The 19,152-nt window shown below is 33.3% G+C and overlaps 15 non-coding genes across 15 annotated transcripts in view; all 15 read right to left on the bottom strand.

Annotated features, from left to right (window-relative positions):
* Positions 1 to 314, bottom strand: part of LOC140356966 (28S ribosomal RNA) — a 3,843-nt gene extending 3,529 nt beyond the window's left edge. The window contains exon 1 of the ribosomal RNA XR_011926266.1: positions 1 to 314. This exon is cut by the window's left edge and continues 3,529 nt beyond it. This is a non-coding gene — a ribosomal RNA (28S ribosomal RNA).
* A 427-nt stretch (positions 315 to 741) lies between these two features.
* Positions 742 to 860, bottom strand: LOC140356812 (5S ribosomal RNA). The gene has a single exon (XR_011926121.1). It is a non-coding gene; the product is annotated as a 5S ribosomal RNA (ribosomal RNA).
* Positions 861 to 2,116: 1,256 nt separating this feature from the next.
* Positions 2,117 to 2,235, bottom strand: LOC140356826 (5S ribosomal RNA). Its single transcript, XR_011926135.1, has one exon. It is a non-coding gene; the product is annotated as a 5S ribosomal RNA (ribosomal RNA).
* A 1,247-nt stretch (positions 2,236 to 3,482) lies between these two features.
* On the bottom strand, positions 3,483 to 3,601 carry LOC140356792 (5S ribosomal RNA). Its single transcript, XR_011926101.1, has one exon. It is a non-coding gene; the product is annotated as a 5S ribosomal RNA (ribosomal RNA).
* Positions 3,602 to 4,857: 1,256 nt separating this feature from the next.
* Positions 4,858 to 4,978, bottom strand: LOC140356918 (5S ribosomal RNA). The gene has a single exon (XR_011926224.1). It is a non-coding gene; the product is annotated as a 5S ribosomal RNA (ribosomal RNA).
* A 1,257-nt stretch (positions 4,979 to 6,235) lies between these two features.
* LOC140356791 (5S ribosomal RNA) lies at positions 6,236 to 6,354 on the bottom strand. The gene has a single exon (XR_011926100.1). It is a non-coding gene; the product is annotated as a 5S ribosomal RNA (ribosomal RNA).
* Positions 6,355 to 7,608: 1,254 nt separating this feature from the next.
* Positions 7,609 to 7,729, bottom strand: LOC140356917 (5S ribosomal RNA). The gene has a single exon (XR_011926223.1). It is a non-coding gene; the product is annotated as a 5S ribosomal RNA (ribosomal RNA).
* Positions 7,730 to 8,982: 1,253 nt separating this feature from the next.
* Positions 8,983 to 9,103, bottom strand: LOC140356916 (5S ribosomal RNA). The gene has a single exon (XR_011926222.1). It is a non-coding gene; the product is annotated as a 5S ribosomal RNA (ribosomal RNA).
* A 1,250-nt stretch (positions 9,104 to 10,353) lies between these two features.
* Positions 10,354 to 10,472, bottom strand: LOC140356800 (5S ribosomal RNA). Its single transcript, XR_011926109.1, has one exon. It is a non-coding gene; the product is annotated as a 5S ribosomal RNA (ribosomal RNA).
* Positions 10,473 to 11,726: 1,254 nt separating this feature from the next.
* On the bottom strand, positions 11,727 to 11,847 carry LOC140356915 (5S ribosomal RNA). Its single transcript, XR_011926221.1, has one exon. It is a non-coding gene; the product is annotated as a 5S ribosomal RNA (ribosomal RNA).
* Positions 11,848 to 13,100: 1,253 nt separating this feature from the next.
* LOC140356790 (5S ribosomal RNA) lies at positions 13,101 to 13,219 on the bottom strand. Its single transcript, XR_011926099.1, has one exon. It is a non-coding gene; the product is annotated as a 5S ribosomal RNA (ribosomal RNA).
* A 1,253-nt stretch (positions 13,220 to 14,472) lies between these two features.
* Positions 14,473 to 14,593, bottom strand: LOC140356914 (5S ribosomal RNA). The gene has a single exon (XR_011926220.1). It is a non-coding gene; the product is annotated as a 5S ribosomal RNA (ribosomal RNA).
* Positions 14,594 to 15,846: 1,253 nt separating this feature from the next.
* LOC140356913 (5S ribosomal RNA) lies at positions 15,847 to 15,967 on the bottom strand. The gene has a single exon (XR_011926219.1). It is a non-coding gene; the product is annotated as a 5S ribosomal RNA (ribosomal RNA).
* Positions 15,968 to 17,219: 1,252 nt separating this feature from the next.
* On the bottom strand, positions 17,220 to 17,338 carry LOC140356789 (5S ribosomal RNA). The gene has a single exon (XR_011926098.1). It is a non-coding gene; the product is annotated as a 5S ribosomal RNA (ribosomal RNA).
* Positions 17,339 to 18,591: 1,253 nt separating this feature from the next.
* LOC140356911 (5S ribosomal RNA) lies at positions 18,592 to 18,712 on the bottom strand. The gene has a single exon (XR_011926217.1). It is a non-coding gene; the product is annotated as a 5S ribosomal RNA (ribosomal RNA).
* Positions 18,713 to 19,152: the final 440 nt, after the last annotated feature.

Genomic DNA, 19,152 nt, shown 5'->3' with positions numbered 1-19,152 from the left:
ACTTTTTTACAAGCTTCAAAATATTTTTGGGGGCATAAAATATTCTCTCAAATGTACAAAAGTAGCAGGACAACAATGTTTTTTTTTTTTTTTTTGCATTAATACTCTTTTTTTTTTTTTTATAAAACAGGTAAATTGTGCTGAACATTTTTACATACTTTTAACAGGCTTCAAAATATATATATATATTTTTTTTGGCCTAAAATACTCTCAAATGTACAAAAGTAGCAAGACAGTAAAGTTTTGTTTTGATTTTTTTGCTTAAAATACTCTATATTTTTATCTTTATTTTACACTCAATTGTTTAAAAAATGCTTTCGGCACCTGGTATTTTTTACATACTTTTTACAAGCTTCAAAATATTTTTGGGGCATAAAATACTTGCTCAAAATGTACAAAAGTAGCAGGACAACAATGTTTCTCAGGGGTTTCTTGGGGCATAAATACTCTTTTTTTATTTTTTATTAAACAGGTAAATTGCGTTGAAAATTGCTTTCAGCACCTGGTATTTTTACATCCTTTTTTACAAGTTTCAGAATATATTTTTTGGTCATAAAAGACTCTAAATGTACAAAAGTAGCAGGACAGCTCCCTCTGCTGTCCATATTCTAAATGGCAGTTTGTACAAAAATGTGTGATTTTAAAGTCAAATTGACTGTGTTTTTGGTTCCACTTTAGTTTCAAAATATGCACACATACTGTGTTTCTTTGTCTGTTGAAGGCTTTACAAAAGAAGATAAAAGCTTACAGCACCTGGTATTCCCAGGCGGTCTCCCATCCAAGTACTAACCAGGCCTGACCCTGCTTAGCTTCCGAGATCAGACGAGATCGGGCGTGTTCAGGGTGGTATGGCCGTAAGCGAAGGGCTCTGGGGTGGAGACTGTTTTTATATCCATGTTTCACCAGCTCCAGATGGGGAATGGGACTCGTGCTTTTCCAGGAGGAACAGACAAGCTTTTCTTGTCAACTTGACTCTTTCAACCTAAAGAAAACCCTGCTCAAATGTAAGAGTCAATGTTTCAAGACACCTTTTGGGCTTTCTTTATCATTTGGCCATTTCCCTGCTTTTAGCCTGAATATTATTCTATTATTCCTATGTGTTTTGGCATAAAATACTCTGTTTCCATGAAATACATAGAAAATACCATATAGGCACCACCTGTTTAGTCAAAATAAGTTTTTAGTTTTGTAAATCATTTCAAAAAATGCTGATGGCGCCTGGTATTTTTGCATAAATTACTCTCAAAATGTACAAAAGTAGCAGGACAGCAATGTTTTGCTTAGTTTTTGCTTAAAATACTCTTTTTTATCTTTAATTTACACTCAATTGTTTCAAAAAATGCTTTCCGCACCTGATATTTTTTACATATTTTTTTACAAGCTTCAAAATATTTTTGGGGGCATAAAATATTCTCTCAAATGTACAAAAGTAGCAGGACAACAAATTTTTTTTTTTTTTGCATTAATACTCTTTTTTTTTTTTTTTTTATAAAACAGGTAAATTGTGCTGAACATTTTTACATACTTTTAACAGGCTTCAAAATATATATATATATATTTTTTGGCCTAAAATACTCTCAAATGTACAAAAGTAGCAAGACAGTAAAGTTTTGTTTTGATTTTTTTGCTTAAAATACTCTATATTTTTATCTTTATTTTACACTCAATTGTTTAAAAAATGCTTTCAGCACCTGGTATTTTTTACATACTTTTTACAAGCTTCAAAATATTTTTGGGGCATAAAATACTCGCTCAAAATGTACAAAAGTAGCAGGACAACAATGTTTCTCAGGGGTTTCTTGGGGCATAAATACTCTTTTTTTATTTTTTATTAAACAGGTCAATTGCGTTGAAAATTGCTTTCAGCACCTGGTATTTTTACATCCTTTTTTACAAGTTTCAGAATATATTTTTTGGTCATAAAAGACTCTAAATGTACAAAAGTAGCAGGACAGCTCCCTCTGCTGTCCATATTCTAAATGGCAGTTTGTACAAAAATGTGTGATTTTAAAGTCAAATTGACTGTGTTTTTGGTTCCACTTTAGTTTCAAAATATGCACACATACTGTGTTTCTTTGTTTCTTTGTCTGTTGAAGGCTTTACAAAAGAAGATAAAAGCTTACTGCACCTGGTATTCCCAGGCGGTCTCCCATCCAAGTACTAACCAGGCCCGACACTGCTTAGCTTCCGAGATCAGACGAGATCGGGCGTGTTCAGGGTGGTATGGCCGTAAGCGAAGGGCTCTGGGGTGGAGACTGCTTTTATATCCATGTTTCACCAGCTCCAGATGGGGAATGGGACTCGTGCTTTTCCAGGAGGAACAGACAAGCTTTTCTTGTCAACTTGACTCTTTCAACCTAAAGAAAACCCTGCTCAAATGTAAGAGTCAATGTTTCAAGACACCTTTTGGGCTTTCTTTATCATTTGGCCATTTCCCTGCTTTTAGCCTGAATATTATTCTATTATTCCTATGTGTTTTGGCATAAAATACTCTGTTTCCATGAAATACATAGAAAATACCATATAGGCACCACCTGTTTAGTCAAAATAAGTTTTTAGTTTTGTAAATCATTTCAAAAAATGCTGATGGCGCCTGGTATTTTTGCATAAATTACTCTCAAAATGTACAAAAGTAGCAGGACAGCAATGTTTTGCTTAGTTTTTGCTTAAAATACTCTTTTTTATCTTTAATTTACACTCAATTGTTTCAAAAAATGCTTTCCGCACCTGATATTTTTACATATTTTTTTACAAGCTTCAAAATATTTTTGGGGGCATAAAATATTCTCTCAAATGTACAAAAGTAGCAGGACAACAAATTTTTTTTTTTTTTTGCATTAATACTCTTTTTTTTTTTTTTTTTTATAAAACAGGTAAATTGTGCTGAACATTTTTACATACTTTTAACAGGCTTCAAAATATATATATATATTTTTTGGCCTAAAATACTCTCAAATGTACAAAAGTAGCAAGACAGTAAAGTTTTGTTTTGATTTTTTTGCTTAAAATACTCTATATTTTTATCTTTATTTTACACTCAATTGTTTAAAAAATGCTTTCAGCACCTGGTATTTTTTACATACTTTTTACAAGCTTCAAAATATTTTTGGGGCATAAAATACTCGCTCAAAATGTACAAAAGTAGCAGGACAACAATGTTTCTCAGGGGTTTCTTGGGGCATAAATACTCTTTTTTTATTTTTTATTAAACAGGTCAATTGCGTTGAAAATTGCTTTCAGCACCTGGTATTTTTACATCCTTTTTTACAAGTTTCAGAATATATTTTTTGGTCATAAAAGACTCTAAATGTACAAAAGTAGCAGGACAGCTCCCTCTGCTGTCCATATTCTAAATGGCAGTTTGTACAAAAATGTGTGATTTTAAAGTCAAATTGACTGTGTTTTTGGTTCCACTTTAGTTTCAAAATATGCACACATACTGTGTTTCTTTGTCTGTTGAAGGCTTTACAAAAGAAGATAAAAGCTTACAGCACCTGGTATTCCCAGGCGGTCTCCCATCCAAGTACTAACCAGGCCCGACCCTGCTTAGCTTCCGAGATCAGACGAGATCGGGCGTGTTCAGGGTGGTATGGCCGTAAGCGAAGGGCTCTGGGGTGGAGACTGCTTTTATATCCATGTTTCACCAGCTCCAGATGGGGAATGGGACTCGTGCTTTTCCAGGAGGAACAGACAAGCTTTTCTTGTCAACTTGACTCTTTCAACCTAAAGAAAACCCTGCTCAAATGTAAGAGTCAATGTTTCAAGACACCTTTTGGGCTTTCTTTATCATTTGGCCATTTCCCTGCTTTTAGCCTGAATATTATTCTATTATTCCTATGTGTTTTGGCATAAAATACTCTGTTTCCATGAAATACATAGAAAATACCATATAGGCACCACCTGTTTAGTCAAAATAAGTTTTTAGTTTTGTAAATCATTTCAAAAAATGCTGATGGCGCCTGGTATTTTTGCATACTTTACTCTCAAAATGTACAAAAGTAGCAGGACAGCAATGTTTTGCTTAGTTTTTGCTTAAAATACTCTTTTTTATCTTTAATTTACACTCAATTGTTTCAAAAAATGCTTTCCGCACCTGATATTTTTTACATATTTTTTTACAAGCTTCAAAATATTTTTGGGGGCATAAAATATTCTCTCAAATGTACAAAAGTAGCAGGACAACAAATTTTTTTTTTTTTTGCATTAATACTCTTTTTTTTTTTTTTTTTATAAAACAGGTAAATTGTGCTGAACATTTTTACATACTTTTAACAGGCTTCAAAATATATATATATATATTTTTTGGCCTAAAATACTCTCAAATGTACAAAAGTAGCAAGACAGTAAAGTTTTGTTTTGATTTTTTTGCTTAAAATACTCTATATTTTTATCTTTATTTTACACTCAATTGTTTAAAAAATGCTTTCAGCACCTGGTATTTTTTACATACTTTTTACAAGCTTCAAAATATTTTTGGGGCATAAAATACTCGCTCAAAATGTACAAAAGTAGCAGGACAACAATGTTTCTCAGGGGTTTCTTGGGGCATAAATACTCTTTTTTTATTTTTTATTAAACAGGTCAATTGCGTTGAAAATTGCTTTCAGCACCTGGTATTTTTACATCCTTTTTTACAAGTTTCAGAATATATTTTTTGGTCATAAAAGACTCTAAATGTACAAAAGTAGCAGGACAGCTCCCTCTGCTGTCCATATTCTAAATGGCAGTTTGTACAAAAATGTGTGATTTTAAAGTCAAATTGACTGTGTTTTTGGTTCCACTTTAGTTTCAAAATATGCACACATACTGTGTTTCTTTGTTTCTTTGTCTGTTGAAGGCTTTACAAAAGAAGATAAAAGCTTACAGCACCTGGTATTCCCAGGCGCTGTCTCCCATCCAAGTACTAACCAGGCCCGACCCTGCTTAGCTTCCGAGATCAGACGAGATCGGGCGTGTTCAGGGTGGTATGGCCGTAAGCAAAGGGCTCTGGGGTGGAGACTGCTTTTATATCCATGTTTCACCAGCTCCAGATGGGGAATGGGACTCGTGCTTTTCCAGGAGGAACAGACAAGCTTTTCTTGTCAACTTGACTCTTTCAACCTAAAGAAAACCCTGCTCAAATGTAAGAGTCAATGTTTCAAGACACCTTTTGGGCTTTCTTTATCATTTGGCCATTTCCCTGCTTTTAGCCTGAATATTATTCTATTATTCCTATGTGTTTTGGCATAAAATACTCTGTTTCCATGAAATACATAGAAAATACCATATAGGCACCACCTGTTTAGTCAAAATAAGTTTTTAGTTTTGTAAATCATTTCAAAAAATGCTGATGGCGCCTGGTATTTTTGCATAAATTACTCTCAAAATGTACAAAAGTAGCAGGACAGCAATGTTTTGCTTAGTTTTTGCTTAAAATACTCTTTTTTATCTTTAATTTACACTCAATTGTTTCAAAAAATGCTTTCCGCACCTGATATTTTTACATATTTTTTTACAAGCTTCAAAATATTTTTGGGGGCATAAAATATTCTCTCAAATGTACAAAAGTAGCAGGACAACAAATTTTTTTTTTTTTTTGCATTAATACTCTTTTTTTTTTTTTTTTTTATAAAACAGGTAAATTGTGCTGAACATTTTTACATACTTTTAACAGGCTTCAAAATATATATATATATTTTTTGGCCTAAAATACTCTCAAATGTACAAAAGTAGCAAGACAGTAAAGTTTTGTTTTGATTTTTTTGCTTAAAATACTCTATATTTTTATCTTTATTTTACACTCAATTGTTTAAAAAATGCTTTCAGCACCTGGTATTTTTTACATACTTTTTACAAGCTTCAAAATATTTTTGGGGCATAAAATACTCGCTCAAAATGTACAAAAGTAGCAGGACAACAATGTTTCTCAGGGGTTTCTTGGGGCATAAATACTCTTTTTTTATTTTTTATTAAACAGGTCAATTGCGTTGAAAATTGCTTTCAGCACCTGGTATTTTTACATCCTTTTTTACAAGTTTCAGAATATATTTTTTGGTCATAAAAGACTCTTTAAATGTACAAAAGTAGCAGGACAGCTCCCTCTGCTGTCCATATTCTAAATGGCAGTTTGTACAAAAATGTGTGATTTTAAAGTCAAATTGACTGTGTTTTTGGTTCCACTTTAGTTTCAAAATATGCACACATACTGTGTTTCTTTGTTTCTTTGTCTGTTGAAGGCTTTACAAAAGAAGATAAAAGCTTACAGCACCTGGTATTCCCAGGCGGTCTCCCATCCAAGTACTAACCAGGCCCGACCCTGCTTAGCTTCCGAGATCAGACGAGATCGGGCGTGTTCAGGGTGGTATGGCCGTAAGCGAAGGGCTCTGGGGTGGAGACTGCTTTTATATCCATGTTTCACCAGCTCCAGATGGGGAATGGGACTCGTGCTTTTCCAGGAGGAACAGACAAGCTTTTCTTGTCAACTTGACTCTTTCAACCTAAAGAAAACCCTGCTCAAATGTAAGAGTCAATGTTTCAAGACACCTTTTGGGCTTTCTTTATCATTTGGCCATTTCCCTGCTTTTAGCCTGAATATTATTCTATTATTCCTATGTGTTTTGGCATAAAATACTCTGTTTCCATGAAATACATAGAAAATACCATATAGGCACCACCTGTTTAGTCAAAATAAGTTTTTAGTTTTGTAAATCATTTCAAAAAATGCTGATGGCGCCTGGTATTTTTGCATAAATTACTCTCAAAATGTACAAAAGTAGCAGGACAGCAATGTTTTGCTTAGTTTTTGCTTAAAATACTCTTTTTATCTTTAATTTACACTCAATTGTTTCAAAAAATGCTTTCCGCACCTGATATTTTTTACATATTTTTTTACAAGCTTCAAAATATTTTTGGGGGCATAAAATATTCTCTCAAATGTACAAAAGTAGCAGGACAACAATTTTTTTTTTTTTTTTGCATTAATACTCTTTTTTTTTTTTTTTTTATAAAACAGGTAAATTGTGCTGAACATTTTTACATACTTTTAACAGGCTTCAAAATATATATATATATTTTTTGGCCTAAAATACTCTCAAATGTACAAAAGTAGCAAGACAGTAAAGTTTTGTTTTGATTTTTTTGCTTAAAATACTCTATATTTTTATCTTTATTTTACACTCAATTGTTTAAAAAATGCTTTCAGCACCTGGTATTTTTTACATACTTTTTACAAGCTTCAAAATATTTTTGGGGCATAAAATACTCGCTCAAAATGTACAAAAGTAGCAGGACAACAATGTTTCTCAGGGGTTTCTTGGGGCATAAATACTCTTTTTTTATTTTTTATTAAACAGGTCAATTGCGTTGAAAATTGCTTTCAGCACCTGGTATTTTTACATCCTTTTTTACAAGTTTCAGAATATATTTTTTGGTCATAAAAGACTCTAAATGTACAAAAGTAGCAGGACAGCTCCCTCTGCTGTCCATATTCTAAATGGCAGTTTGTACAAAAATGTGTGATTTTAAAGTCAAATTGACTGTGTTTTTGGTTCCACTTTAGTTTCAAAATATGCACACATACTGTGTTTCTTTGTTTCTTTGTCTGTTGAAGGCTTTACAAAAGAAGATAAAAGCTTACAGCACCTGGTATTCCCAGGCGCTGTCTCCCATCCAAGTACTAACCAGGCCCGACCCTGCTTAGCTTCCGAGATCAGACGAGATCGGGCGTGTTCAGGGTGGTATGGCCGTAAGCGAAGGGCTCTGGGGTGGAGACTGCTTTTATATCAATGTTTCACCAGCTCCAGATGGGGAATGGGACTCGTGCTTTTCCAGGAGGAACAGACAAGCTTTTCTTGTCAACTTGACTCTTTCAACCTAAAGAAAACCCTGCTCAAATGTAAGAGTCAATGTTTCAAGACACCTTTTGGGCTTTCTTTATCATTTGGCCATTTCCCTGCTTTTAGCCTGAATATTATTCTATTATTCCTATGTGTTTTGGCATAAAATACTCTGTTTCCATGAAATACATAGAAAATACCATATAGGCACCACCTGTTTAGTCAAAATAAGTTTTTAGTTTTGTAAATCATTTCAAAAAATGCTGATGGCGCCTGGTATTTTTGCATAAATTACTCTCAAAATGTACAAAAGTAGCAGGACAGCAATGTTTTGCTTAGTTTTTGCTTAAAATACTCTTTTTATCTTTAATTTACACTCAATTGTTTCAAAAAATGCTTTCCGCACCTGATATTTTTTACATATTTTTTTACAAGCTTCAAAATATTTTTGGGGGCATAAAATATTCTCTCAAATGTACAAAAGTAGCAGGACAACAATTTTTTTTTTTTTTTTGCATTAATACTCTTTTTTTTTTTTTTTTATAAAACAGGTAAATTGTGCTGAACATTTTTACATACTTTTAACAGGCTTCAAAATATATATATATATTTTTTGGCCTAAAATACTCTCAAATGTACAAAAGTAGCAAGACAGTAAAGTTTTGTTTTGATTTTTTTGCTTAAAATACTCTATATTTTTATCTTTATTTTACACTCAATTGTTTAAAAAATGCTTTCAGCACCTGGTATTTTTTACATACTTTTTACAAGCTTCAAAATATTTTTGGGGCATAAAATACTCGCTCAAAATGTACAAAAGTAGCAGGACAACAATGTTTCTCAGGGGTTTCTTGGGGCATAAATACTCTTTTTTTATTTTTTATTAAACAGGTCAATTGCGTTGAAAATTGCTTTCAGCACCTGGTATTTTTACATCCTTTTTTACAAGTTTCAGAATATATTTTTTGGTCATAAAAGACTCTAAATGTACAAAAGTAGCAGGACAGCTCCCTCTGCTGTCCATATTCTAAATGGCAGTTTGTACAAAAATGTGTGATTTTAAAGTCAAATTGACTGTGTTTTTGGTTCCACTTTAGTTTCAAAATATGCACACATACTGTGTTTCTTTGTTTCTTTGTCTGTTGAAGGCTTTACAAAAGAAGATAAAAGCTTACAGCACCTGGTATTCCCAGGCGCTGTCTCCCATCCAAGTACTAACCAGGCCCGACCCTGCTTAGCTTCCGAGATCAGACGAGATCGGGCGTGTTCAGGGTGGTATGGCCGTAAGCGAAGGGCTCTGGGGTGGAGACTGCTTTTATATCCATGTTTCACCAGCTCCAGATGGGGAATGGGACTCGTGCTTTTCCAGGAGGAACAGACAAGCTTTTCTTGTCAACTTGACTCTTTCAACCTAAAGAAAACCCTGCTCAAATGTAAGAGTCAATGTTTCAAGACACCTTTTGGGCTTTCTTTATCATTTGGCCATTTCCCTGCTTTTAGCCTGAATATTATTCTATTATTCCTATGTGTTTTGGCATAAAATACTCTGTTTCCATGAAATACATAGAAAATACCATATAGGCACCACCTGTTTAGTCAAAATAAGTTTTTAGTTTTGTAAATCATTTCAAAAAATGCTGATGGCGCCTGGTATTTTTGCATAAATTACTCTCAAAATGTACAAAAGTAGCAGGACAGCAATGTTTTGCTTAGTTTTTGCTTAAAATACTCTTTTTATCTTTAATTTACACTCAATTGTTTCAAAAAATGCTTTCCGCACCTGATATTTTTACATATTTTTTTACAAGCTTCAAAATATTTTTGGGGGCATAAAATATTCTCTCAAATGTACAAAAGTAGCAGGACAACAATGTTTTTTTTTTTTTTGCATTAATACTCTTTTTTTTTTTTATAAAACAGGTAAATTGTGCTGAACATTTTTACATACTTTTAACAGGCTTCAAAATATATATATATATTTTTTGGCCTAAAATACTCTCAAATGTACAAAAGTAGCAAGACAGTAAAGTTTTGTTTTGATTTTTTTGCTTAAAATACTCTATATTTTTATCTTTATTTTACACTCAATTGTTTAAAAAATGCTTTCAGCACCTGGTATTTTTTACATACTTTTTACAAGCTTCAAAATATTTTTGGGGCATAAAATACTCGCTCAAAATGTACAAAAGTAGCAGGACAACAATGTTTCTCAGGGGTTTCTTGGGGCATAAACACTCTTTTTTTATTTTTTATTAAACAGGTAAATTGCGTTGAAAATTGCTTTCAGCACCTGGTATTTTTACATCCTTTTTTACAAGTTTCAGAATATATTTTTTGGTCATAAAAGACTCTTTAAATGTACAAAAGTAGCAGGACAGCTCCCTCTGCTGTCCATATTCTAAATGGCAGTTTGTACAAAAATGTGTGATTTTAAAGTCAAATTGACTGTGTTTTTGGTTCCACTTTAGTTTCAAAATATGCACACATACTGTGTTTCTTTGTTTCTTTGTCTGTTGAAGGCTTTACAAAAGAAGATAAAAGCTTACAGCACCTGGTATTCCCAGGCGGTCTCCCATCCAAGTACTAACCAGGCCCGACCCCGCTTAGCTTCCGAGATCAGACGAGATCGGGCGTGTTCAGGGTGGTATGGCCGTAAGCGAAGGGCTCTGGGGTGGAGACTGCTTTTATATCCATGTTTCACCAGCTCCAGATGGGGAATGGGACTCGTGCTTTTCCAGGAGGAACAGACAAGCTTTTCTTGTCAACTTGACTCTTTCAACCTAAAGAAAACCCTGCTCAAATGTAAGAGTCAATGTTTCAAGACACCTTTTGGGCTTTCTTTATCATTTGGCCATTTCCCTGCTTTTAGCCTGAATATTATTCTATTATTCCTATGTGTTTTGGCATAAAATACTCTGTTTCCATGAAATACATAGAAAATACCATATAGGCACCACCTGTTTAGTCAAAATAAGTTTTTAGTTTTGTAAATCATTTCAAAAAATGCTGATGGCGCCTGGTATTTTTGCATAAATTACTCTCAAAATGTACAAAAGTAGCAGGACAGCAATGTTTTGCTTAGTTTTTGCTTAAAATACTCTTTTTTATCTTTAATTTACACTCAATTGTTTCAAAAAATGCTTTCCGCACCTGATATTTTTTACATATTTTTTTACAAGCTTCAAAATATTTTTGGGGGCATAAAATATTCTCTCAAATGTACAAAAGTAGCAGGACAACAATTTTTTTTTTTTTTTTGCATTAATACTCTTTTTTTTTTTTTTTTATAAAACAGGTAAATTGTGCTGAACATTTTTACATACTTTTAACAGGCTTCAAAATATATATATATATTTTTTGGCCTAAAATACTCTCAAATGTACAAAAGTAGCAAGACAGTAAAGTTTTGTTTTGATTTTTTTGCTTAAAATACTCTATATTTTTATCTTTATTTTACACTCAATTGTTTAAAAAATGCTTTCAGCACCTGGTATTTTTTACATACTTTTTACAAGCTTCAAAATATTTTTGGGGCATAAAATACTCGCTCAAAATGTACAAAAGTAGCAGGACAACAATGTTTCTCAGGGGTTTCTTGGGGCATAAATACTCTTTTTTTATTTTTTATTAAACAGGTCAATTGCGTTGAAAATTGCTTTCAGCACCTGGTATTTTTACATCCTTTTTTACAAGTTTCAGAATATATTTTTTGGTCATAAAAGACTCTAAATGTACAAAAGTAGCAGGACAGCTCCCTCTGCTGTCCATATTCTAAATGGCAGTTTGTACAAAAATGTGTGATTTTAAAGTCAAATTGACTGTGTTTTTGGTTCCACTTTAGTTTCAAAATATGCACACATACTGTGTTTCTTTGTTTCTTTGTCTGTTGAAGGCTTTACAAAAGAAGATAAAAGCTTACAGCACCTGGTATTCCCAGGCGCTGTCTCCCATCCAAGTACTAACCAGGCCCGACCCTGCTTAGCTTCCGAGATCAGACGAGATCGGGCGTGTTCAGGGTGGTATGGCCGTAAGCGAAGGGCTCTGGGGTGGAGACTGCTTTTATATCCATGTTTCACCAGCTCCAGATGGGGAATGGGACTCGTGCTTTTCCAGGAGGAACAGACAAGCTTTTCTTGTCAACTTGACTCTTTCAACCTAAAGAAAACCCTGCTCAAATGTAAGAGTCAATGTTTCAAGACACCTTTTGGGCTTTCTTTATCATTTGGCCATTTCCCTGCTTTTAGCCTGAATATTATTCTATTATTCCTATGTGTTTTGGCATAAAATACTCTGTTTCCATGAAATACATAGAAAATACCATATAGGCACCACCTGTTTAGTCAAAATAAGTTTTTAGTTTTGTAAATCATTTCAAAAAATGCTGATGGCGCCTGGTATTTTTGCATAAATTACTCTCAAAATGTACAAAAGTAGCAGGACAGCAATGTTTTGCTTAGTTTTTGCTTAAAATACTCTTTTTATCTTTAATTTACACTCAATTGTTTCAAAAAATGCTTTCCGCACCTGATATTTTTACATATTTTTTTACAAGCTTCAAAATATTTTTGGGGGCATAAAATATTCTCTCAAATGTACAAAAGTAGCAGGACAACAATGTTTTTTTTTTTTTTGCATTAATACTCTTTTTTTTTTTTTTTTATAAAACAGGTAAATTGTGCTGAACATTTTTACATACTTTTAACAGGCTTCAAAATATATATATATATTTTTTGGCCTAAAATACTCTCAAATGTACAAAAGTAGCAAGACAGTAAAGTTTTGTTTTGATTTTTTTGCTTAAAATACTCTATATTTTTATCTTTATTTTACACTCAATTGTTTAAAAAATGCTTTCAGCACCTGGTATTTTTTACATACTTTTTACAAGCTTCAAAATATTTTTGGGGCATAAAATACTCGCTCAAAATGTACAAAAGTAGCAGGACAACAATGTTTCTCAGGGGTTTCTTGGGGCATAAATACTCTTTTTTTTATTTTTTATTAAACAGGTCAATTGCGTTGAAAATTGCTTTCAGCACCTGGTATTTTTACATCCTTTTTTACAAGTTTCAGAATATATTTTTTGGTCATAAAAGACTCTAAATGTACAAAAGTAGCAGGACAGCTCCCTCTGCTGTCCATATTCTAAATGGCAGTTTGTACAAAAATGTGTGATTTTAAAGTCAAATTGACTGTGTTTTTGGTTCCACTTTAGTTTCAAAATATGCACACATACTGTGTTTCTTTGTTTCTTTGTCTGTTGAAGGCTTTACAAAAGAAGATAAAAGCTTACAGCACCTGGTATTCCCAGGCGGTCTCCCATCCAAGTACTAACCAGGCCCGACCCTGCTTAGCTTCCGAGATCAGACGAGATCGGGCGTGTTCAGGGTGGTATGGCCGTAAGCGAAGGGCTCTGGGGTGGAGACTGCTTTTATATCAATGTTTCACCAGCTCCAGATGGGGAATGGGACTCGTGCTTTTCCAGGAGGAACAGACAAGCTTTTCTTGTCAACTTGACTCTTTCAACCTAAAGAAAACCCTGCTCAAATGTAAGAGTCAATGTTTCAAGACACCTTTTGGGCTTTCTTTATCATTTGGCCATTTCCCTGCTTTTAGCCTGAATATTATTCTATTATTCCTATGTGTTTTGGCATAAAATACTCTGTTTCCATGAAATACATAGAAAATACCATATAGGCACCACCTGTTTAGTCAAAATAAGTTTTTAGTTTTGTAAATCATTTCAAAAAATGCTGATGGCGCCTGGTATTTTTGCATAAATTACTCTCAAAATGTACAAAAGTAGCAGGACAGCAATGTTTTGCTTAGTTTTTGCTTAAAATACTCTTTTTATCTTTAATTTACACTCAATTGTTTCAAAAAATGCTTTCCGCACCTGATATTTTTTACATATTTTTTTACAAGCTTCAAAATATTTTTGGGGGCATAAAATATTCTCTCAAATGTACAAAAGTAGCAGGACAACAATTTTTTTTTTTTTTTTGCATTAATACTCTTTTTTTTTTTTTTTTATAAAACAGGTAAATTGTGCTGAACATTTTTACATACTTTTAACAGGCTTCAAAATATATATATATATTTTTTGGCCTAAAATACTCTCAAATGTACAAAAGTAGCAAGACAGTAAAGTTTTGTTTTGATTTTTTTGCTTAAAATACTCTATATTTTTATCTTTATTTTACACTCAATTGTTTAAAAAATGCTTTCAGCACCTGGTATTTTTTACATACTTTTTACAAGCTTCAAAATATTTTTGGGGCATAAAATACTCGCTCAAAATGTACAAAAGTAGCAGGACAACAATGTTTCTCAGGGGTTTCTTGGGGCATAAATACTCTTTTTTTATTTTTTATTAAACAGGTCAATTGCGTTGAAAATTGCTTTCAGCACCTGGTATTTTTACATCCTTTTTTACAAGTTTCAGAATATATTTTTTGGTCATAAAAGACTCTAAATGTACAAAAGTAGCAGGACAGCTCCCTCTGCTGTCCATATTCTAAATGGCAGTTTGTACAAAAATGTGTGATTTTAAAGTCAAATTGACTGTGTTTTTGGTTCCACTTTAGTTTCAAAATATGCACACATACTGTGTTTCTTTGTTTCTTTGTCTGTTGAAGGCTTTACAAAAGAAGATAAAAGCTTACAGCACCTGGTATTCCCAGGCGCTGTCTCCCATCCAAGTACTAACCAGGCCCGACCCTGCTTAGCTTCCGAGATCAGACGAGATCGGGCGTGTTCAGGGTGGTATGGCCGTAAGCGAAGGGCTCTGGGGTGGAGACTGCTTTTATATCCATGTTTCACCAGCTCCAGATGGGGAATGGGACTCGTGCTTTTCCAGGAGGAACAGACAAGCTTTTCTTGTCAACTTGACTCTTTCAACCTAAAGAAAACCCTGCTCAAATGTAAGAGTCAATGTTTCAAGACACCTTTTGGGCTTTCTTTATCATTTGGCCATTTCCCTGCTTTTAGCCTGAATATTATTCTATTATTCCTATGTGTTTTGGCATAAAATACTCTGTTTCCATGAAATACATAGAAAATACCATATAGGCACCACCTGTTTAGTCAAAATAAGTTTTTAGTTTTGTAAATCATTTCAAAAAATGCTGATGGCGCCTGGTATTTTTGCATAAATTACTCTCAAAATGTACAAAAGTAGCAGGACAGCAATGTTTTGCTTAGTTTTTGCTTAAAATACTCTTTTTATCTTTAATTTACACTCAATTGTTTCAAAAAATGCTTTCCGCACCTGATATTTTTTACATATTTTTTTACAAGCTTCAAAATATTTTTGGGGGCATAAAATATTCTCTCAAATGTACAAAAGTAGCAGGACAACAATTTTTTTTTTTTTTTTGCATTAATACTCTTTTTTTTTTTTTTTTATAAAACAGGTAAATTGTGCTGAACATTTTTACATACTTTTAACAGGCTTCAAAATATATATATATATTTTTTGGCCTAAAATACTCTCAAATGTACAAAAGTAGCAAGACAGTAAAGTTTTGTTTTGATTTTTTTGCTTAAAATACTCTATATTTTTATCTTTATTTTACACTCAATTGTTTAAAAAATGCTTTCAGCACCTGGTATTTTTTACATACTTTTTACAAGCTTCAAAATATTTTTGGGGCATAAAATACTCGCTCAAAATGTACAAAAGTAGCAGGACAACAATGTTTCTCAGGGGTTTCTTGGGGCATAAATACTCTTTTTTTATTTTTTATTAAACAGGTCAATTGCGTTGAAAATTGCTTTCAGCACCTGGTATTTTTACATCCTTTTTTACAAGTTTCAGAATATATTTTTTGGTCATAAAAGACTCTAAATGTACAAAAGTAGCAGGACAGCTCCCTCTGCTGTCCATATTCTAAATGGCAGTTTGTACAAAAATGTGTGATTTTAAAGTCAAATTGACTGTGTTTTTGGTTCCACTTTAGTTTCAAAATATGCACACATACTGTGTTTCTTTGTTTCTTTGTCTGTTGAAGGCTTTACAAAAGAAGATAAAAGCTTACAGCACCTGGTATTCCCAGGCGCTGTCTCCCATCCAAGTACTAACCAGGCCCGACCCTGCTTAGCTTCCGAGATCAGACGAGATCGGGCGTGTTCAGGGTGGTATGGCCGTAAGCGAAGGGCTCTGGGGTGGAGACTGCTTTTATATCCATGTTTCACCAGCTCCAGATGGGGAATGGGACTCGTGCTTTTCCAGGAGGAACAGACAAGCTTTTCTTGTCAACTTGACTCTTTCAACCTAAAGAAAACCCTGCTCAAATGTAAGAGTCAATGTTTCAAGACACCTTTTGGGCTTTCTTTATCATTTGGCCATTTCCCTGCTTTTAGCCTGAATATTATTCTATTATTCCTATGTGTTTTGGCATAAAATACTCTGTTTCCATGAAATACATAGAAAATACCATATAGGCACCACCTGTTTAGTCAAAATAAGTTTTTAGTTTTGTAAATCATTTCAAAAAATGCTGATGGCGCCTGGTATTTTTGCATAAATTACTCTCAAAATGTACAAAAGTAGCAGGACAGCAATGTTTTGCTTAGTTTTTGCTTAAAATACTCTTTTTATCTTTAATTTACACTCAATTGTTTCAAAAAATGCTTTCCGCACCTGATATTTTTACATATTTTTTTACAAGCTTCAAAATATTTTTGGGGGCATAAAATATTCTCTCAAATGTACAAAAGTAGCAGGACAACAATGTTTTTTTTTTTTTTGCATTAATACTCTTTTTTTTTTTTTTTATAAAACAGGTAAATTGTGCTGAACATTTTTACATACTTTTAACAGGCTTCAAAATATATATATATATTTTTTGGCCTAAAATACTCTCAAATGTACAAAAGTAGCAAGACAGTAAAGTTTTGTTTTGATTTTTTTGCTTAAAATACTCTATATTTTTATCTTTATTTTACACTCAATTGTTTAAAAAATGCTTTCAGCACCTGGTATTTTTTACATACTTTTTACAAGCTTCAAAATATTTTTGGGGCATAAAATACTCGCTCAAAATGTACAAAAGTAGCAGGACAACAATGTTTCTCAGGGGTTTCTTGGGGCATAAATACTCTTTTTTTTATTTTTTATTAAACAGGTCAATTGCGTTGAAAATTGCTTTCAGCACCTGGTATTTTTACATCCTTTTTTACAAGTTTCAGAATATATTTTTTGGTCATAAAAGACTCTAAATGTACAAAAGTAGCAGGACAGCTCCCTCTGCTGTCCATATTCTAAATGGCAGTTTGTACAAAAATGTGTGATTTTAAAGTCAAATTGACTGTGTTTTTGGTTCCACTTTAGTTTCAAAATATGCACACATACTGTGTTTCTTTGTTTCTTTGTCTGTTGAAGGCTTTACAAAAGAAGATAAAAGCTTACAGCACCTGGTATTCCCAGGCGGTCTCCCATCCAAGTACTAACCAGGCCCGACCCTGCTTAGCTTCCGAGATCAGACGAGATCGGGCGTGTTCAGGGTGGTATGGCCGTAAGCGAAGGGCTCTGGGGTGGAGACTGCTTTTATATCAATGTTTCACCAGCTCCAGATGGGGAATGGGACTCGTGCTTTTCCAGGAGGAACAGACAAGCTTTTCTTGTCAACTTGACTCTTTCAACCTAAAGAAAACCCTGCTCAAATGTAAGAGTCAATGTTTCAAGACACCTTTTGGGCTTTCTTTATCATTTGGCCATTTCCCTGCTTTTAGCCTGAATATTATTCTATTATTCCTATGTGTTTTGGCATAAAATACTCTGTTTCCATGAAATACATAGAAAATACCATATAGGCACCACCTGTTTAGTCAAAATAAGTTTTTAGTTTTGTAAATCATTTCAAAAAATGCTGATGGCGCCTGGTATTTTTGCATAAATTACTCTCAAAATGTACAAAAGTAGCAGGACAGCAATGTTTTGCTTAGTTTTTGCTTAAAATACTCTTTTTATCTTTAATTTACACTCAATTGTTTCAAAAAATGCTTTCCGCACCTGATATTTTTTACATATTTTTTTACAAGCTTCAAAATATTTTTGGGGGCATAAAATATTCTCTCAAATGTACAAAAGTAGCAGGACAACAATTTTTTTTTTTTTTTTGCATTAATACTCTTTTTTTTTTTTTTTTATAAAACAGGTAAATTGTGCTGAACATTTTTACATACTTTTAACAGGCTTCAAAATATATATATATATTTTTTGGCCTAAAATACTCTCAAATGTACAAAAGTAGCAAGACAGTAAAGTTTTGTTTTGATTTTTTTGCTTAAAATACTCTATATTTTTATCTTTATTTTACACTCAATTGTTTAAAAAATGCTTTCAGCACCTGGTATTTTTTACATACTTTTTACAAGCTTCAAAATATTTTTGGGGCATAAAATACTCGCTCAAAATGTACAAAAGTAGCAGGACAACAATGTTTCTCAGGGGTTTCTTGGGGCATAAATACTCTTTTTTTATTTTTTATTAAACAGGTCAATTGCGTTGAAAATTGCTTTCAGCACCTGGTATTTTTACATCCTTTTTTACAAGTTTCAGAATATATTTTTTGGTCATAAAAGACTCTAAATGTACAAAAGTAGCAGGACAGCTCCCTCTGCTGTCCATATTCTAAATGGCAGTTTGTACAAAAATGTGTGATTTTAAAGTCAAATTGACTGTGTTTTTGGTTCCACTTTAGTTTCAAAATATGCACACATACTGTGTTTCTTTGTTTCTTTGTCTGTTGAAGGCTTTACAAAAGAAGATAAAAGCTTACAGCACCTGGTATTCCCAGGCGCTGTCTCCCATCCAAGTACTAACCAGGCCCGACCCTGCTTAGCTTCCGAGATCAGACGAGATCGGGCGTGTTCAGGGTGGTATGGCCGTAAGCGAAGGGCTCTGGGGTGGAGACTGCTTTTATATCCATGTTTCACCAGCTCCAGATGGGGAATGGGACTCGTGCTTTTCCAGGAGGAACAGACAAGCTTTTCTTGTCAACTTGACTCTTTCAACCTAAAGAAAACCCTGCTCAAATGTAAGAGTCAATGTTTCAAGACACCTTTTGGGCTTTCTTTATCATTTGGCCATTTCCCTGCTTTTAGCCTGAATATTATTCTATTATTCCTATGTGTTTTGGCATAAAATACTCTGTTTCCATGAAATACATAGAAAATACCATATAGGCACCACCTGTTTAGTCAAAATAAGTTTTTAGTTTTGTAAATCATTTCAAAAAATGCTGATGGCGCCTGGTATTTTTGCATAAATTACTCTCAAAATGTACAAAAGTAGCAGGACAGCAATGTTTTGCTTAGTTTTTGCTTAAAATAC

The sequence above is a fragment of the Eucyclogobius newberryi genome, unplaced genomic scaffold (assembly GCF_026437365.1).
Source record: "Eucyclogobius newberryi isolate DKJ021-1_F unplaced genomic scaffold, fEucNew1.0.hap1 SCAF_12, whole genome shotgun sequence".
Taxonomy (NCBI): Eukaryota; Metazoa; Chordata; class Actinopteri; order Gobiiformes; family Gobiidae; genus Eucyclogobius; species Eucyclogobius newberryi.
Note: the sequence above shows the minus strand (reverse complement) of the source record. Positions and strands in the feature narration are given on the sequence as shown.